Raw genomic sequence first — 20,578 nt, 5'->3', positions numbered from 1 at the left:
ATGAAATGAGTCACCTCAATTATCTCCTACATAAATTAATTAATGAATTTCCTGAGTATAAACTTTAGACGGAAATTTAATTTGGTTTTTGGGTACGTTTTTATAAAAGGGAAAATAATTCTACTTTATATTAAGTCTAAGTCATGACTATTGATCTTGATAAAGTGAGATCTAATCTCAACTATTGAGATTAGGGTTAGGTCCTTTTAATAAGAGGTTCAAGCCAAAGGATATGCACATTCAATTTGACAAAAGTTGAGATTCATTCGAGCATGGTATTTGATAGCAAGAGTGATATAGTGCTAGATAAAGCTAGCTAGAGGGAGACCAACAGAGAGGCTAAGTTTTCTCTTTAGTTGAGAGGCCAATTTTCTTTGTACACAAAATTTTCCTATCAATTTGTGCGTGTGGGTGATATAAGAACTAAGTGAGAGAAAGAGATCTCAAACATTTAGTTGGGTATTTTCCAAAGAAAATTCTTGTTTAACTATTATAAAGAAATATTTTTCCTGAAGCTTAATAAGAAGCCCAACCTTTGCAAGTTTCCCCACATTGGGGTTTCCAAGGCATATATGTGTTATTTTTTGTTGCATGTGATTAGTTTCGAGTATTTTTTTTCTTCTATTGTTTATTTGGTTAAAAACAAAAATATTTATTTTTACAAATCATATTAGAAGGCATTATTTATTTCAAATCCATGATTATTTGTTCGAAGAGTAAATTTGTAGCTAGGCTTAAAGAAATTAACAATCCTTTTAACGTCCTATACTTTTACACATTCTTTTTAACACCCTCATTATGAACTTTCTTTTCTAATATTTTAGCCTCTGTCACATCTAAGTTATAACTTAACATATGCTCGCACTTTCCTCTAGTTTATAGTGTTTGATCCTAGGTGTTTGGAGTTCTCTTTTCTTAGCTTTTAATAATTAATTTTGTTAGTGACCTAGGTATATTTATAATGTCCAACGTTAATACATCAACTTGTTAATTTAATTATATTGATAATCTAATTTATTTATTACATTAATTTTTAATATTATTATTTATTTTATTATTAACACTATTACTAATATTAACACGATAATTTTATTAATATTTAAGAGTAACACTTTAATACTAATATTACTACTATAGTCTTAACATTTTATTAATTTAGCTATTAAATTAAGTTCTATTATTAAGTTTCATAATATATTATTCATTAGTCTTATCAATAACCTTAAAATGTTTAGACTTATTATTACGATCAGTATTAATATAACTTCTTTTCTTATTATGAAGACAACAGATGATCCATGTACAAGTGAGGTTTTAGTCCTTTTTTATGGGAATGTTTGGTGTAGAGAATAGTTATGAAGGCCCGATTCTAGTATGGTTCAAAAATTGGAATGTCAAGGCCTTTACCACCCCTATTATGAACTGGGACTAGGTTCTAAGTACTGGATTCATTTTGTGGAATTTATGGAAAGAGATAAGATATCAATTTTTTTGAAATCAAGAACGTAAATCCATCATATACGTGAACTCATATCCCAAAACATATGTGAAACTATCTTGGCTTTTGTTTCGAATGAGGATGGTTGGAAGGTTGATGGCCCTGAAGCACAGGTATTATCTTGTCTCCATCTCTTTCTGAAATGGCACGGTCTGTTTCACAGCTGACCTCTCCAAATATTACATTGTCTAATTCTCCTTTCATATGCCCTCTCTGTGGATTTGTTAAATTAATTTTTGGTAGTGCGAATAAAGGGAACCGAGGTATTGCGAGTTGTGGGGTGGATTTTCATGATTCCATAGGGATCCTTTTGCAAATTTTTGCACTCATCTACAGATTCACATCTAATAAGTTAGTGGAATTTTTAGCAGTGGACACAACACTAAATATTGTTATCCATAAGGTTATCAACTTCTACAGGTTGATGTAGATTCAATGGTAGTCATTAATTTCTTGAAATAACTCCTATCTACATAACCACCCTCCACATTGATCCATAGTTAGAGATTGATATTCATAGTTTATTTTATAAAGGAAATTTTGTTGCAGTTGGATTATGTTTTGGTTATTCATTCCTATCAGCGTACAAATGTAGTCGCAAACTACTTAGAAAATATTGCATGTCAGTATTGGCAACTGTCTATTGATGATCGCCAGCCTCACCTTTCTCCAATGATTGATACGAACATATTTTATACATTGATACCATCGTGATGGCTTCATCCCCAATGGGGGTAGATATCATGAATAGGTGGATGAACAGAAAATCCTTTAAAATGATATCCCATTTCTATTCCATTCTCTACATGTGGGTGTTATGTTGTTTCATAGTTGAGTGTCCTTGGGAGGTATAACTGACAACAAGGGTTGTTAAATTCCCCTCGTTGGGCGAGCAAGAATGTTGCATTGTCCACTAAATAGTGCATCTTTAAAGTTGTCGTCATGTGTGTGTTTTGGCTCAAATATGAAGGGTGGTGGTTCAGTGAGGACATACCCTTTCCCATCTTTGGCTATTTTAACCTTGGTTCTGTTATCTCAAAATCAGGCCCTAGAAGGTTGCAGACCAGGAAGACTTCAAGTAACTGTTTCAAACCTACTTTAGTTTGAGGCTTAACCTCCCCAACCTGAGAGGGCTCTCTCAAAGGGATTAAAGGTTTTTTATTATGATCAAGATGGCTAACTCTTGTGAAACAAATAAAAAAAAATGAAAATGGTGGAAACACAACTAACAAGTATCCATTGGGCTTATGGAGTCATATATGATTCAGTATTAACAGTAGGGTTGGCTTTGCATAGAAGTCAAGGCATTCAGATTTCAACATATGTAGAGCACACCAAACACATAGAAGGCAGTTTACGAGTATATGAAGGAAATTAGAGCACTGTTAGCGATTTTTAGGTAATCACATACTCATAACACTGTAGATAACATGAAAAGACAACAAAAGAATCTCATCACATTGAACTCTTTATGATTCTTGAGAAGCATAAGCCAGTACTGTATTACCAAAAAAAACAATCTTTACATAAGCCAAATATCAGAGCTTTTTTCCATAAATTTCCAACCCCTGGTACATTGCTCTTTCTCCTATATATGGAATTCTTTTACAAGGTTGAGATTACTCCTCCAACATGAGGGGAACTTGAATTCTACTTCTTATGACACCTATTCAAATTTTAACTACCTATTAAATGTAACAAACTGCTAACTAGACTTTTTAGAGATCTAAGTCAAATAGGAGTCTAACTCCATATCATGCTAATAATAGCCTTAATTACAATCAATTCTCGTTCTTTGACAAGTGGTCTTTTTTAGTTTGGCTGTGGTAGATGTTTGTAGCTGCCTGTTGGCCCTTAATGTCACATCTTCTCCATTGCTCCTGAAAAGTAGGAAACTGCCCTATTTATCTACTTTTGGTTTTCCTCAAAGATACTTAAAACCAATGAACGATGCCATTCTTCTTTGATTATACAAAAATATATTAGGATGCTACGTCCTTGATGTGCTGTCAACCTTTTCCATGTGTGAAGACAAGACCTCCTCCAAGCTGTCTAATATATCATGAACTATAGTAACTCTGATCACTTTATAAAAAGTTTAGAGTTTGAATATAGGTCTCTTCCACCTGTTTCTTCCTTTGTTGAATGTTGACACCTGTTATACGATCCTTTGAAGAGATTCCTTTTTCAAAAATTTCCCCTCGGTCCCTCAAAATTGGTTGATAGGGTTTTAATTATGTAGCTACAGCAGTTTCGTAGCACGCTACGAAACTGTTGTGCGTTAGGCATCATCTTCAGCAGTTTCGTAGCGCGTTACAAAACTGCTGTGTAATCACCAAAACACAGCCTAATACTAAAAATATGCTATCTTGAGCTTCTTTATATTTAAACATTCTTTTCAATTGCTCCAAAGCTTTTAAAAACTGAGTGGAAATGTATGATTCTTCAAGAAAGATTATAACAAGGAAAACCATCAAAATTTGGAACATAACCTTACATGATGTGTGACTTCCTTAAGGAGATTCTTTCTGTTGGCTTAACTGCATCTTTAAATCCTCAATTTGTTTCTTCATGACTTTGATCCCAGCTCTCAGGTTTGTATTGACCTTTTTGATGAATTGTGCTTACTTTATTGCAGGGACAGTCTAGATACGGAATTGAACATTACAATCAACCACCTCGGGTATTTGAAATGTTTTTTTCCTCCCACCGAGCTTGCATTTGGTTAAAATAAGCCTCCTTGATTGCATGTTTCCTGGAGGCTTTCTTCAGTCTAGCAATTTCAAAGTTTGCCAATTCCAACTTCCTTTTCAACTCTTCCACATTATCTTCTTCTTGAAGGGTAACTGCTTTGCCTTTATCTTTTCCTTCGTGAGACTGTGTTACATCCCTTGTTTCATCTGCTCTTGGCAGTACCTCCTATATGTGTTTAAAATTCCTCGTTATCGGTCTTCTTGGCTTAAAGACAAATTGAGAAACCTGATCATCAAACTTAAGTTTTTTCGAGGCTTTGACTCTCTTAGCCTTATCTTTTCCTGACTCTATCAAATCTGCGTGAACCAGGGGAGATTCTTCAATATCAATGGCTTGCAGTAAATCATTCAAGTCTCCCTTTGAAACAGGGCTTTCTTCAATAATCACTGACTTGCCTTTTTCTTTAGCTACCTGGCTTCTAGTCCTTCTTCTTTGGACTCCTTCACCTGTGTTTGATTCATGTGCACCTTCTTTGATCTGAGTTTTCTCTTTAAGGGACTGCTGGGGTGTATCTTGGATAGTCAGTGGATTGGTGGATTCCCTTACTTGTTTCCTAGCCTTCAACTTTGCAAACCTCCTGGATCTTGTTTCTGCCTGATGACCAGTTGTTGTTGGAAGATCTTTTACAGCTTGAGGACTGAGACCGGTCTAGTTCTTGAAACAAGACATGAATATGAATGTGGGCCAGTCCCTACCTACTCTCTGGAGTTCATGCAGAATGATCAACTTAATTAAACCGTGGTGAAACAATTCAAGGTCTCACAGGCTTCTTTCCTTAGCTCCACCTTATCACACATTTTGCTTAAGCTATGAAATAAGAAAAAAGGTAAATCAAGGGATCTATCTTTCCTGTAAAATGTAGCAGAAGCTTGAAATGATATGAATACACCTTATTATATCTCCCTTCACAGGTAAGGCACCTCTGTATACAGGTAAGCAGATTGGCATATGAGTCCTTGACATAATTTCTTGGCACATACTTATTTAAATCTGAGTCAATGTACTCCGACTTTAGAAATTCTTTGCAGGGGGTCATATCAAATTTGAAATTTTTAAACCAATTTTCTTGTCCCCTTGGAATCTCAGTAACTGTGGATATTACCTCTGGTGAAATTTGCAATTCAAGCATCCCAACCTTTGAATTCAGTCCCGTGAAATTCAAGGCAAATTCCTTGGTGATTTGTGCATGACCTCCCTGGAGTTTCTCACAAAAATTCCAACATCCAACCTGCTTGAATGCATGCTCAACTTCTTTGTTTTTCAAGATAATGTCTACACCTTCAAGTTCGTTTCTCAAACATCTGCCTGATGTGTGATCTTTTCTTTCTGCAGATCCCTCCATGAGACTTCAACGAAATGAAGGTTTGAAATACTAGCGCTGCTCAATCTTCAATCTCTACCTCGCTTGAATGGTGCCTCGCTTGATAACTGCCTCGCTTGATAACAATGCATTCAAATTGAAAACTTGCAGACTTGTTCCTCATGCAACGAATACAATCATAATTAAGATTGTGAATACCTAACTTTTCTTGGAACTTGCAATCCGAGCGTACCAAGGTACCTAGTGGCTGTAATGATGGAGATAAGCGGTTGGACATGATATGTTGAGTGAATAAGCTGATAGTGAATGATGCAACCGTAACTGAACTTGACAGATTTGACAGTTAGGAAAGATTTGCTACAGATTGCACAAATCTTCGATTTCGTAGCGCAGCCAGTGTAAAGTCTGGATTATGCGCTACGAAATCACCTAGAACATGTTGCACTGCGAAACTGCTAAAAGGATTTATGCGCTGCGAAAACACTTAAAAAATGATTTATGTGCTACAAAATCACCTAAAGAGCTTTGTGGCACATAGTAACCTTTGAACAAAGCTGACACATGGTTATGAGACCGATGATGAATGAGAATGCATAGTTGACCTTTATTTAAGTATACCATCAAGACTCCTAAGACTCAAACTCTAAGGCAAACAAAAATCAAACTTAGACTAGCACCGAACCTTTACCATCAAACTAATGTAAGCAATTTGGGAATTAGAATTCTTAAGTGATAACAGGTTCACCATTGTGTCTTATACTTCAGTCCTCCCATTTTGAGGTTTTATTACGGTATTTGAATGGTGATTTGCGTGGTAATGACATAGTTTCTAATATAGTTTCTAATATTTTTTCATATTATTATGCTTGTCCTGGTGTTTCGGACTCATAGAGTCTTTGAATCCATGTTCTTCTTCATGTACATTGACAATCTGCATTTGGGGCTGGAATTTGAATTGGTGGTCATCTTTTCAAAGCTTCCTTTACCAGATAGCCAATTCAAGGTATATCTTACCCCTGTCTAGTTTTGGTTTTAGGGTACTGTTATCCTCGGTACTTTTCTGTTTGGTTTTAGTTACCTTACAGTTCTCATATTTGGTTCATTCTAGTTGTTTAGCATTGGAGTTATTATTCCTGTGTTCTATTGTAATTCCTTTGCTTTCTTTTAGGTTGATTCAAAGGGTTATCTTACTTGTGTTTAATCCTTAAATTCCTATAGCTGGAGGAAGTAATATTATGTTCTGGACCTGTAAGAAGATACTAGAATACCAAATATGCGAAGAAATATACCCAGAACATAGAACAATAAGAAATAACTATTATTCAGAAAGGAAAGCAATGTTCACTTGCCTCTTCGAGGGGGCACCCTCCAATAGAGTTAGGCTCAATTACAAAATAAGACATGATGCTCCTCAAGGGGAGTCTCTATCCTTTATATAGGATTCATACATGCAATGCCATGGGTCAATACCATGGTTCTTATTAATACCATCTATGTAATACCATGGCCCATTTCCAACTAACTGTGCTCCCTTCTTTAAATGCGGGTCAACCACTTACAATTATTAATATGGACTTTATTGACTCTTTACTTAACTATAACTATGACTCGATCCTATTACATAAATAAGGGGGTTAGGGTTGGACCCTAACATGCCCTCCCCCATAAGAATAGCCTTGTCCTCAAGGCTGAAGTTGCGGAAACTGTTGAAGAATAGTGGCTGGTCCCCAGGTCGCATCTTCCAGAGAGGTGTCTTTCCACTTGATGAGGACTTCCTTGATCGTACGGCCGCATAGGTTCCATTCTCGCATGTCAAGAACCTGTTCAGGTTGGAGCCAAATTGACCCTTCTTCATCCAATTCAAGTAGACTGGTTTGAATTCAGCAATGGTACCCAATCACTTTCTTGAGGCATGAGACATGGAAGACTGGATGGATTTTTGTAGTGGGTGGCAAAGCTAGCTTGTATGCAACTTCTCCGATGCACTGAAGTACTTGATACGGTCCATAGAATTTTGGAGATAATTTCTAACAACCCTTGTCTTTCATTGATGTTTGCTTATATGGTTGCAGCCTCAAAAATACTTGATCCCGTTCTTGAAATTGGCATTCTGAACGATGTTGATCTGCCTATTGCTTCATGCAGTTTTGAGCTTGATGGAGATTCTCTCTAAGGTGGGCCAGCACGGTTGTGCGGTTCTGTAGGAGTTGATCCACTGCTTGTACCTTCGAGCATCCCTTGATATAAGAAGTAGGTGAAGGAGGGAGTTGACCATAAACTGCTTCATATGGAGCCATTTTGGTGGTGGCATGATAGTTGGTGTTATACCAACATTCAGCTAGAGGTAACCATTGTACCCATAGATGTTGCTTTTCTGAAGTGAAACACCTAAGGTAGGTCTCCAGACATTTGTTGACTGCTTCAGTTTGACCATCAGTTTGGGGATGATAAGAAGTACTGAGTTGTAGTTGGGTACCTTGTAGTCTGAAGAGTTCCTACCAAAAGTTACTGGTGAAGATCGGGTCACAGTCAGACACAATGGAAAGTGGGCATGCCATGCAATTTTAAGATCTAGTCAATGAAAGATTAAGCTACCAAAGTCGGTGTAAAAGGGTGGGGTAGGGCGCAAAAATGAGCATACTTAGAAAGTTTGTCCACAACCACCATGATGACTGACTTGTTGTCTGACTTCGGAAGACCTGTAATGAAGTCCATAGAAACCTCTGTCCATATTGAGGCCGGGATGGGCAATGGCTGTAATGTGCCTGGGGATTTGACTGTTTCTCCTTTGTGATGCTGACTTATGTCAGACTCAGCTACAAAATCCATAATGTCATTTTTCATGCTTGTCTAAAAGAATGAACGTCGAGTGCAAGCATAAGTCTTCTGAAATCTTGAATGGCCTGTAGTGGGAGATGAGTGCAACTCCACCAAAATGCAATTTTTGAGGGTGGATGTTGGTGATATCACAACTCTTTCCTTGTAGTGAAGAATCTCATCCTGCCAAGAGTAGCCCACCGGAATTTGGATCTGCCCATAATTTATTAATGAGTTGGGAGAGCAAAGGATGTGAAAACCATTCCCTGTGAGCCTCTTCAATCCATTCTGGAATGGGAAGGTAGATTGCGAGCAGGGTGCTTTCCTCCTCAAATTGGCATGATAATGCATCTGCTATGATATTTGCGTGCCCTTTCTTGTAAATTATCTCATAATCATATCCCAGCATTTTTGCGAGCCATTTATTTTATTGTGGTGAGGATAAGCATTGATCTAAAAAATATTTAAGGCTTTGATGGTCTGTGCAGATTTGGAAACGTCGCCCCAATAAGTAAGGTCGCCAGGTATCTACTGCATGTCAGATGGCCATCATCTCCATCTCATAGGTAGATTGTCCCATATTTGTCCCACTTAGTTGTTGGCTAGTGAAGGCCAAGGGTCGACCTTCTTGCATTAAGACCACCCCAATACCCGTACCTGAAGCATCACATTCAATCACAAAAGATTTGGTGAAGTCAGGTAGTGCTAATACGAGAGTGGAACACATGGGATGTTTGAGAGTTATAAATGCCTGTTGTGCTTCATCATTCCAGAGAAATGAATTTTTGTTGAGGAGGTGAGTGAGGGGTCTAGCAATGCAACCATAATTGCGGACAAATTTGCGATAGTCATCCGTGAGACCCAAAAATCCTCTCAATCTCTTCAAGGTCTTTGGTTGAGGCGAATCCTGCATTGCTTGGATCGTTTTGGGGTCCACCGTGACACCTTCACGCCCCACAATGTGGCCCAAATACTTAACTTCTTCCATGCCAAAAGAGCACTTGGACATCTTGACAAATAATTTATGCTTCCGGAGCAGTTTCAAGAGCAGATCTACATGCTAAAGATGTGTGGCCCAAGTGTGGCTGTATTTGAGGATGTCATCAAAGAAAACAAGGACAAATTTTTGGAGATATGGTTTGAGCAGGTGGTTCATGAGGCTCTGAAAATTGGATGGGGAATTACAAAGACCAAATGAAATGACCAAGAACTCATAATGGCCTTCATGAGTTCGAAAAGCAGTCTTTGGAATGTCTACTTCTTTCATGCGAAATTGGTGATAGCCCCAGTGAAGGTCAAGCTTAGTAAAGAATTGAGCCCCATTTAGTTCATCCAGCAAATCATCGACAACCGTAATGGGAAATTTATTTTTGACCGTCAACTTGTTGAGGGCCCTAAAGTCTAGACACATACGCGATTCCCGATCTTTCTTGAGCACCATGACCACAGGTGATGAATAAGTACTAATGCTAGGACGAATGATGCCTACTTCTAAGAGTTCCTTGATGATTTTTCAATTTCATGTTGGAAATAATACTAAGAGGGGGGGGTGAATCTGTATTATCTAATCAATAAAAAAATTTCATTTCCATACTTAGATACATATACGCTACTTCAGTTAAGTGAACCCGTGTGTATACGCAACTATGTCTAATGCAACTAGCATATATCCAGAATACTTATTATTCAGTTAATCCATTAAATGTTGATCTTTATTTAGTTCATCAGAACTTCATTAACCACATGAACAGTAAGCAAGTGCAGTAAAACAGATCAACACACACAAGAAGCACACATGAACACCATGATATAAGGTTGAAACCTAATGTGGGTGAAAACCACCTGCTGCAAGTTGTCTCTATCGTCTTTTAATAAGAAACTTCATTTTACAATATTTTTGTACTGGTGCAGTCTTATACCAGTACACAGGCTTCTACCTGCAGAGGGCTACAACCCTCTCTCATTTTCAGACTCTCCTGGATGGTAGCTACAACACCCTTAGCTCTTGTACTAGCTGATGTACTAGTACGTAGGCGCCGGCCTACAATCTCCTTTCATCCTCCAGGGACCACATTTCATACATTTTCAGACTGGATACTCTTGAAGCACAACACTATAATCTAAAGGCCACGTTTCATCCAATTTTCATACTGGACCCATCAATATCACAAAGTCAATTAATACTAGCATCATCAATCTCTGAATCACTGAAACACTGAAACCCTATCAACAACACAGTCACCAGAACACAGAGCAGAACACTGAACTCTGCAACAATATTCAGAACCAATTGTATCATCAAAATCATACATTAGAGTGCATATGCTACTTGGAAGTGTTGAACCAACGTGTATACGCAACTTCACCAAAGTGAACCAGCGTATATATCATCAATTACTTACTTATAACTTGATGCACTTCCTGACTTCAGACATATCCAAATTATTACATATACAAGGATAATATGTGTGTTAGCACCCAGATCTAGTCCATTAGATCACATAAATATGAGTCATTATGATCCTGATCCAATATTAGTTCTCATCCATCAATACTGAAGCTAAACACAATCAACCAAACAGGATATGCAGAATACTGACACCATTAAACTGTCATCAGAACTCATCAACAACCATAACCACCTGTAACTTCAAATATCATAGCTCAAATGGTATACGCTACTACAATGAACCAAACCTACATACATACTTGCTTTCACCAAAGCCAACCCGTGTACATATCTATAAATATTCAATCATGACTTGCAGCGATTTCAAACTTAAGTTATACCCAGTTCAGATCATTAGATGCATCAGTATACAGATCTAGAATAAACATAATCAACCATATAGAGATAGTTCATTTCAAACCATTTGATCCTGATCTATCCTTAGATCTTGTTCTCGATGAACTGGTGAGATCCCTCCTTAGCTCAGATCAAGCAATGCATCATAAACCCATCACCTACATACTAGATCTCATCCTTCATTAGATATTCAAGACTTTTTTGATGCCCTTGCCTAATGATCTTCTTCTCCTTTTATAGTCTTAGGTCTTGCTCAATACCATGGTCCAAAACCAATACCATGGACCCAATACTTGGGATCAACACATCTGACGAGATACTATGGTCCAAAACCATAGGTTCAAATACCAAGGACTAACTACCATGGACCAAAACCCAATGTACGCGCATTCTCTTGCATGAAAGTGCGTGTATACGCATACGCGTCTTTTCAATGACTAACCCGCGTGTATACGCGGCTCGGTCACGATGAACCTACGTATATATATTTTCTCTTCATTCTTGTAGTTTGATCATCAAATCCTTACTGCTGACCTGCTGCACTATGATCTGTCATCTATGTGATTTGCCATCAAGGACAACACTAGTCTCATAATGGAAACAATCTCCCCCTTTGGACATGATGGCAAAGCTAACTTGTCACACTTAGAACTATCATCGGATTCCTTTGAGCTGTCCTGCATCCCATGCATTCAGTTACATCTGATATCTCTTTTGAAGATTCATCTAGTTATAACTAAGTGAGATGTTCTTCTATGAGTGGGTTGCCATCAAGTACAACACATGCATCATAATGCCAACAATCTCCCCCTTTGGACTTGATGGCAACAACACCAAATCACTCTCCCCCTTTGACATCAAGGGAAAATGGCGGACCAAGATATTCACTTTCTTTGATAAATATCCTGCTGACCATACTCCCCTGAGTACCTGCTGAAATTTCTAAATGAGCTCCCCCTTTGTATATGCCAAGGTGTACTAATCTGTCCATGCTCCCTTTGAGTACATGCTGAAGTCTCTGCTCTGCTGAAGTGTGTTGTTCATGCTCCCCCTGACTATAAGCAAGGTCTGCAAAAAGATGTTCTACAGGAAATAACATGACTCTGTCATAAATGACCTTCCTATCACCAAAGACTCATACATACATCCATCTCCCATCCTAGTGGGGACATACCAATATTAATTCATCCACCCAACCAAGTGGGGATACATGATAAAACAAGATCATTACATCATCCATCCCAGGCATAGTGGGGAAACCAACATAGGCTGTTACATGACCTTGATATGACTAAAATATTTCATCATCCTTATTATGCATAAAGGGGCTACAAATTACATCATGTGACCAGAAGAGATTTCATCAAATGACTACAACAGATAGAGACACACTATTACATCATGAGTCTTGATATGACCTTTGCATGAGACCAAACATCTAGATAAGACCATGATAGTCATCATACACAATGTATGATCTGCTCTATAAGCATCTATCAACAACATCTAGACCATCAATCATGTTCTCCTTCTGTGCCTGTTCCATCTGTGCCAGATGGTTTCCCTCAGGCCCATATCAGACTCTTCTCATTCTGAGTTTGGCCCACTGATTTCCTTCAAATTAACATATACGTGTCTGTATCCACAGAAACAAGCGTATATACGCGGATACTCCTTATTAAATTCGCGTACAACCATTTCCAGATCAGCAACCTGTAAATGTCCTATGACAAGATATGTCTACATATAGATATCAACTCATCATCGTAAAATCATTCACATTATATCCTATGTGTAAAACACCATAGCCATCTTATCAACACGATCATCCATGTATCATCACTTGGGAATATCTGCTTTAATCAATATATGTAAGTATCAACCTATCAACATATAGGTAAGAACTCATCATCATCATGTATCCAACCAACTTTGAGTAATCATTCATGTATCCAGCACTATGTATCTTGAGCTCAAGATCTTTTGTCAAGGCTTTATATGAGCACCAAGAACTATAGGAATCCTGCATCATAACTGTATTATATGATCCTTATGCATATGACGACAGCAGCATATGAGAGACTCATCATCAAGTAATGAAGTTGTGTATTCAAGCATTGTACTTCTCCTTATCCTTATGAAGATAACCATGTAAGCATCATATATGCACCATCTAAGAGTCAATACACAAATATGATCTGAACATCAACTATGTAACCCCAAGAATCATATGAGATTTTATCATGGACAACTCATAACCACATCATAGAAAGATATATCATTTAGCCATATAAGCATCATCACCAAGGACTATTAACCATAATGCCAACAATGCATTATTAAAGGCATATGCTCCCCCTCAACCTGTGCCATCTGTTTACTATTAGATCTAAACATGCATAAGTCAGCAATAAGCATCAAGACATCATCATCATCCAAAACACTTCTAAACATCTTACAAGTATCAAGACATTTCCATACATCCTCAGCAGACTGTAACTAATAACCAATAGAGCAAATAATGTATTGAATCATATCAGACCCTTTTTCTGAGCCTGTCCCCACTGATTTTCCTCATACTGACATATACGCGACTGTGCAGTGTCTAACTCGCGTATATACGTCACTTCCCTTTATGAAACTTGCGTATGAGATTTAGGACACTGAAGTTTTACACTTTCAGCTCCCCCTGAGTCTGTTATGTCTGTGTTGTGCTGTGTCTGAGTATATTGTGTTGTGCCACATCTTTCTGACTGTACTTCCTTCTTCTTCCATACCTTCAAGTGTGATGATGTTTTCTCCTTTTGGTATGGTCCTTGTACTTTGTTCCTGCATTCCTTTGCTCTATGTCCAAGCTTGTTACATGCATAGCATCTTACATGTTTCATATTCCTTATGTAGCAATCAACAGGTTTGTGACCAAACATATTGCAAGAAAAACAATATCCCTGAAAGTACCTGGAATGTGATGATATTTCTGTGTGATGATCTTGAACCATTATTCTTCTACATCTAGCTGCAACATGTCCAAGATTATGACATATATAACATTCAACATTATGCATTGGAGGAGTAAAAGATTTCCTTTGAAGAATTTCTTTCCTTGGCTGTTGATGGGATTTTCTTCTCATCTCTTTGTTGTGCATTTCAGATTTCTCATTAGAGTTTCTTGCCTCTCCTTGTGAGCTAGATTCACTTTCAGTGGATTCATAAAAACCAAGACCAGTTTTGATAGCAGGAGACCTTTGACTACTAAGAATATCATCCAAGATCTTAGTACTATCGTGAAATCATAAGAGCTTATCCTTTTCTTCTAATTTATCATTTAGAATATTTACCTCAACCTGAAAATGCTCTTCCTTTTCACGATAGTGCTTCTTCATGTCTTCTTCAACTTTCCTTCCTTCTTCCAACTGATGCCTCAATTCAAGAACTTTGTTTTCTTGTTTTTGGAGTAGATCTTTATTCTGCTTCTTTGATTCTTCAAGATCTTCCTTTAGTGAGTGGATCATAGCTTCAAGCCTTTCATAATAACTGCATCTATCTCTGAGTTTCTTGATGATTGAGCTCCTTTCATTTACTTCATTTCTTAATGATGTCACTTCATCCTGCAACTTTTGACATTGGTCCTCCTTGTTCTTGAATAACTTCCTTACCTTGTTTCCTTCCTCTAGTTGAGCCTTTAGTTTGGTAGCTTCTTCTTTGAAAGCACATTCCCTTTTGTTCAATAGATCTTGTTGATCTATAATTTTGTCTGTAAGCCTGTTAAATTCTGCCTCTATTTGATATCTTTCTTGCTCACCCATAAGTGAAAATTCAATTGTTTCGCTATCACATTCATCATCTTTAAGAGGATGAATAGATGTATCACCAGAGGATAACAAACTCATACCTGATAGATCTTGTTCATCTTCATTCTGAAGTGATTCTGAATCTGATGTGCTCCTTCCACATATTCCCCAATCAATACACCCACTGTCATAGTTCTTCTGAGATGTCTTCTTCCTCTTAGGTGCTTTCTTCTTAAGCTTCTTTCCCACAGTTCCACGAATCTCCTTCAAGCGATCAAGCTTCTACCAAAGGACCTGCTTTGATTCCAATTGTTGGAAATAATACTGAGAGTGGGGGGGTGAATCAGTATTATCTAATCAATAAAACTTTTTCATTTCCATACTTAGATATATATATGGTACTTTAGTTAAGTGAACCAGCGTGTATACGCAACTATGTCTCATGCAACCAGCGTATATCCAAAATACTTATGATTCAGTTAATCCATTAAATGTTGATCTTTAGTTAGTGCATCAAAACTTCATTAACCACATGAACAGTAAGAAAGTGCAATAAAACATATCATCACACACAAGAAGCACACATGAACACCATGATATAAGGTGGAAACCCAATGTGGGTGAAAACCACCTGCTGCAAGTCGTCTCTATCGTCTTTTAATAAGAAACTTAATTTTACAATATTTATGTACTGGTGCAGTCTTATACCAATACGCAGGCTTCTACCTACAGAGGGCTACAACCCCCTCTCGTTTTCAGACTCTCCTGGATGGGAGCTACAACCCCCTTAGCTTTTGTACTAGCTGATCCATTTACTAGTACGTAGGTGCCTGCCTACTGAATGCTCCAATATTCACTTGTTCTCTAGCTGCTATTGGAAGGGAGCTACTACCCCCTTTGCTCTTGTACTAGCTGATGTACTAGTACGTAGGCGCCGGCCTACAATCTCCTTTCATCCTCCAGGGACCACATTTCATACATTTTCAAACTGGATACTCTTGAAGCACAAAACTATAATCTCAAGGCCACGATTCATCCAATTTTCATACTGGACCCATCAATATCACAAAGTCAATCAATACTAGCATCATCAATCTCTGAATCACTGAAACACTGAAACCCTGTCAACAACACAGTCACCAAAACACAGAGCATAACATTGAACTCTGTAACAATATTCAGAACCAACTGTATCAACAAAATCATACATCAGAGTGCATACGCTACTTGTAAGTGCTCAACCATCGTGTATACGCAACTTCACCAAAGTGAACCAGCATATATGTCATCAATTACTTACTTATAACTTGATGCACTTCCTGACTTCAGACATATCTAGATTATTACATATACAAGGATAATATGTGTGTTAGCTCCCAGGTCTAGTCCATCAGATCACATAAATATGAGTCATTATGATCCTGATCCAATATTAGTTCTCATCCATAATCCTTTGTAACCAAATCATTTCTTTACTAGCCTCTGTAGCAGCAACATACTCTGCTTCTGTTGGTTAAAGTGCAACAACACTTTGGATTTTTGAAACCCAACTGGCAGTTGTTCCACTTACAGTAAATACATATCCTGTAGTGCTCCTCCTGTTATCTCTGTCACCTGCCATATCTGCATCAACATATCCCTATAGAAAAATGTTTGAACCACCAAAGCATAATTCTTGATTTGTGGTACCTTTCAAATATGTAAGAATCCATTTCACTACCATCCAATGTTCCTTTCCTGGATTGTTCATGTACCTGCTTACAACTCCCACTGCATGTGCAATATGAGGCCTTGTGCAGACCATTGCATACATTAATCTTCCAACTGCTGATGCATATGGAACTTTAAACATATAGTCCATGTCTTCTTGGGTCTTTGGGCACATTTCCTTACTAAGTTTGAAATGGCTAGCAAAAGGTGTACTAACTGGTTTTTCATTGTACATATTAAATCTTTTCAACACCTTTTGTATGTACTCATTCTGAGACAATGTTAATTTGTGATTTTTCCTATCTCTAATTATTCTCATACTAAGGATTTGTTTTGCAGCTCCCAAATCCTTCATTGCAAATGAATTTGCCAATTTTCTTTTGAGCACATTTATTTCCTTCATGTTAGACCCTGCAACAAGCATGTCATCCACATACAATAACAATATAATATAGCTGCCATCATTTTTTTTAAGATAAACACAATGATCAGAGTGACACCTATTATAACCTTGTTCAGACATAAACTTGTCAAATTTTAGATACCACTGCCTTGGAGCCTGTTTTAAGCCATACAAGCTCTTCTTCAACATGCACACTAGTTTCTCCTTCCCTTTTACCTCATATCCTTGTGGCTACTTCATATATATCTCTTCCTCCAAATCACCATGGAGAAAGGTTTTCTTTACATCTAACTGCTCAAGATGCAAATCTTCAACTGCTACTAGACTTAAAATAGTTCTGATTGAAGTCATTTTAACAACAGGAAAAATATTTCATCAAAATCAATACCTTTCTTCTGTGCAAACCCCTTCACCACAAGTCTAGCTTTGTACCTTTGTTTTCCTCCATCTTCTTCCTTCAGCCTGTAAACCCATTTATTCTCCAATGTAGTTTTTCGTGCAGGAAACCTAACTATGTCCCAAGTCTAGTTATGCATTAAGGAGTCCATCTCTTCTTCCATGGCTAGCTCCCACTTCTTCCTTCTTTCAACCTGCATTGCTTCTTCATAACATTTGGGTTCACCAGAATCAGTCAACAATAAATAATATAATGAAGGAGAGTATCGTTCAGGGGGTATACTTATCCTGGTAGATCTTCTAACACCACTTTCAGGTGTTTGGGGTGCCTCTTGCTATTGTGGTGGTTGCTGTTGTTGTGGTTGTTGATTATTATTATTTTTAGGCACCTTTACTTTTTCAGTGATCTCATCAAGATCTGTGTATTCCTTTTTTTCTTTTTCCTATTTATTTTCCTGCAACTGATTCTTATACAAGACCTTTTCATTGAATATTACATCTCTAATCCTAATGATTTTGTGATTTTCATAATCATATAAGCGATAACAAAAATCATTAACACCATATCCAGTAAAGGTACATTTCTTTGATTTTGCCTCAAGCTTTGTTCTATTTTCTTTATTAATATGGACAAAGGCCTCACAACCAAAAGGCCTTAAAAAAGAGTAGTTTACCTTTTTACCTGTCCATGCTTCCTCTGGAACACCACCATCCAAGGAATTTGAAGGCCCTCTGTTTATTAGATAAACATCAATACCTACAACATCTGCCCAAAATTGTAAAGGCAATCCTACATGCAATCTCATGCACCTTACACGCTCCATGATTGTTCTGTTCATGCTTTCTGACACACCATTTTCTTGTGGTTTTCTTCGAACTGTCTTCTCTCAACGAATTCCATGCTCTGAACAATACCTATCAAAATCTTTGCCGCAATATTCCCCTCCATTGTCTGATCTAAGACACTTCAATTTATTTCATGTCTCAATCTCAACCAAAGCTTTCCATTTCTTGACAGTATCAAATACATCAAATTTATTATTAATACAATAGATCCAATTTTTTCTAGTTGCATCATCAATAAAAGTAACATGATAATGAGAGCCACCGAGAGATGATACCTGAGTAGGTCCCCATACATCTGTATGCACAAGCTCTAATTTTTCGCTCTTCTTTTCTTTCCCAACTCTAAGAAATCTGACTCTCTTCTGTTTTCCATAAATGCAATTCTCACAGAAGTCCAAATGAACATTCCTCAAACCCGACAACAAATTCTTTGAGTGAAGAATCTTCATCCCCTTCTCACTCATGTGTCCGAGCCTATGATGCCATAATGCTTCATCTACTCCTTTGGAAGTTAAAGCATTAACAGAGTTAGAAATACCATTGCATAAATACAATGTACCAACCTTTTCGCCTTTTTCTATTACCAGGGCTCCTTTGGTGACCTTCCAAGCTTTATCTGTGAAATTTTTCACACAACCTTCACCGCCTGACTGCCCTGTTGAAATCAGATTTTTCTTTTGATCTGGAACATGCCTTACCTCCTTTAGTAGCCATCGGTTTCCATTCTGATGTTTCACAATAACCTTACCCATTCCAACAATTTTACGGGTTTATCATCACCCAAACAAACTTGTCCAAAATCTCCTTGAATATAGTCATGAAAATATTTCTTATGAGGTGTGGCATGGAATGAGGCCCCTGAATCTACCACCCAGGAATCAGTAATATTTTCAAAAGAAAGAATCAAAGCATCTTGTAACACCTCACATGTCACATTTGCTTCATGATTGTTTTCTTGATGTGCATCTCCTTCTTTTCCCTTTCTAGATATACAGTCTTTCTTTAGGTGTCCTTTCTTTCCACATTTCCAGCACACTATCCCCGATCTGGACTTGGATCTGCCTTTCCTTGATTTACAGCGATATCATGAGCTCTTTCCTCTTTCCATTTTTCTTCCTCTAATCTCTGCACTTAAAGCATTACCCGATGTCTCACTGGAGCTTTTCCATCATATTTCCTCACTAAGGATAGCACCGACAACATCATCAAACTTTAAAGACTAGATCCAGAAACAGAGTTACTAATGGCCATTACTAAACCATTCCAACTTTCTGGAAATGAGCACAAGAATAACAGGGCTCTAACTTCATCATCAAAGTTTACCCCTATAGAACTTAACTGACTTGTAACAATATTAAAATCATTTAAATGGTCTGCAACAGATCCACCTTTCGACATATTCATATTAAATAACTGTTTCATAAGAAATACCTTGTTTGAGGCCGAGGGTTTTCATATGGTTTCACCATCGCCTTAATCAAACCCTCTGTCATTGTTTCCTTCGAAATGTTGAAGGCAACGAATGCTGCAAGGCACAACCGTACTATTCCGAGTGCCTTTCTATCGAGAAGGTTCCATTCTTCATCTATCATACCCGTCGGCATCTTTGTTTTTCCGCCCAATGGTAGGTACAGATCTTTCTGATAGAGATAATCTTCCATCTGCATCTTCCACAGCGAGAAGTTTTGGCCGTTAAATTTCTCGACCCTAAACTTACCATCTTCTGCCATTGCTCCCACTCAAACCAGGAACCCTTCTTTCCTGCAAGTTTATCAGCCAAATAGACCTTCGGCTCTGATACCAGTTGTTAGAAAATTATATATTACAGAGCAATGGAACACATAGAATATTTCATAAATATAAACAAAGAAAACACATAAAACTAGATAGACACAGATATACATGGTTCATCCAGTTTGGGCTACGTCCACCCTGAACAACCAGTCCTTCCTTTCTATTATCTAGCAAAATGAAGAGACACAACCTATAGTAGATCCGTTGTAATATCCTCTGTTTTCTCTCACAGTCTCACCTCCCTATTTCTCGCTCGAAGAATACACATCTATTACACAGCCACAATACAATGCCCTCATACAAAGAGAGAGGGTTGCCTTCTAGGGAAAAATACCCTAAACTAAACATAAGTTCTACCATCAGATCATCCACCTAATGAATGGCCCAGATTGACTAGAAATTACTATACTTTTACAAGGCAATTTTACATCTGTTTTTAGCT

The sequence above is a fragment of the Pinus tabuliformis genome, chromosome 5_2 (genome assembly GCF_031772625.1).
Source record: "Pinus tabuliformis cultivar Carrire ecotype Pingquan chromosome 5_2, CPIR1, whole genome shotgun sequence".
In the NCBI taxonomy this organism is placed as follows: Eukaryota; Viridiplantae; Streptophyta; class Pinopsida; order Pinales; family Pinaceae; genus Pinus; species Pinus tabuliformis.
The sequence above is the reverse complement of the archived record's forward strand: the minus strand, read 5'-3'. Positions refer to the sequence as shown.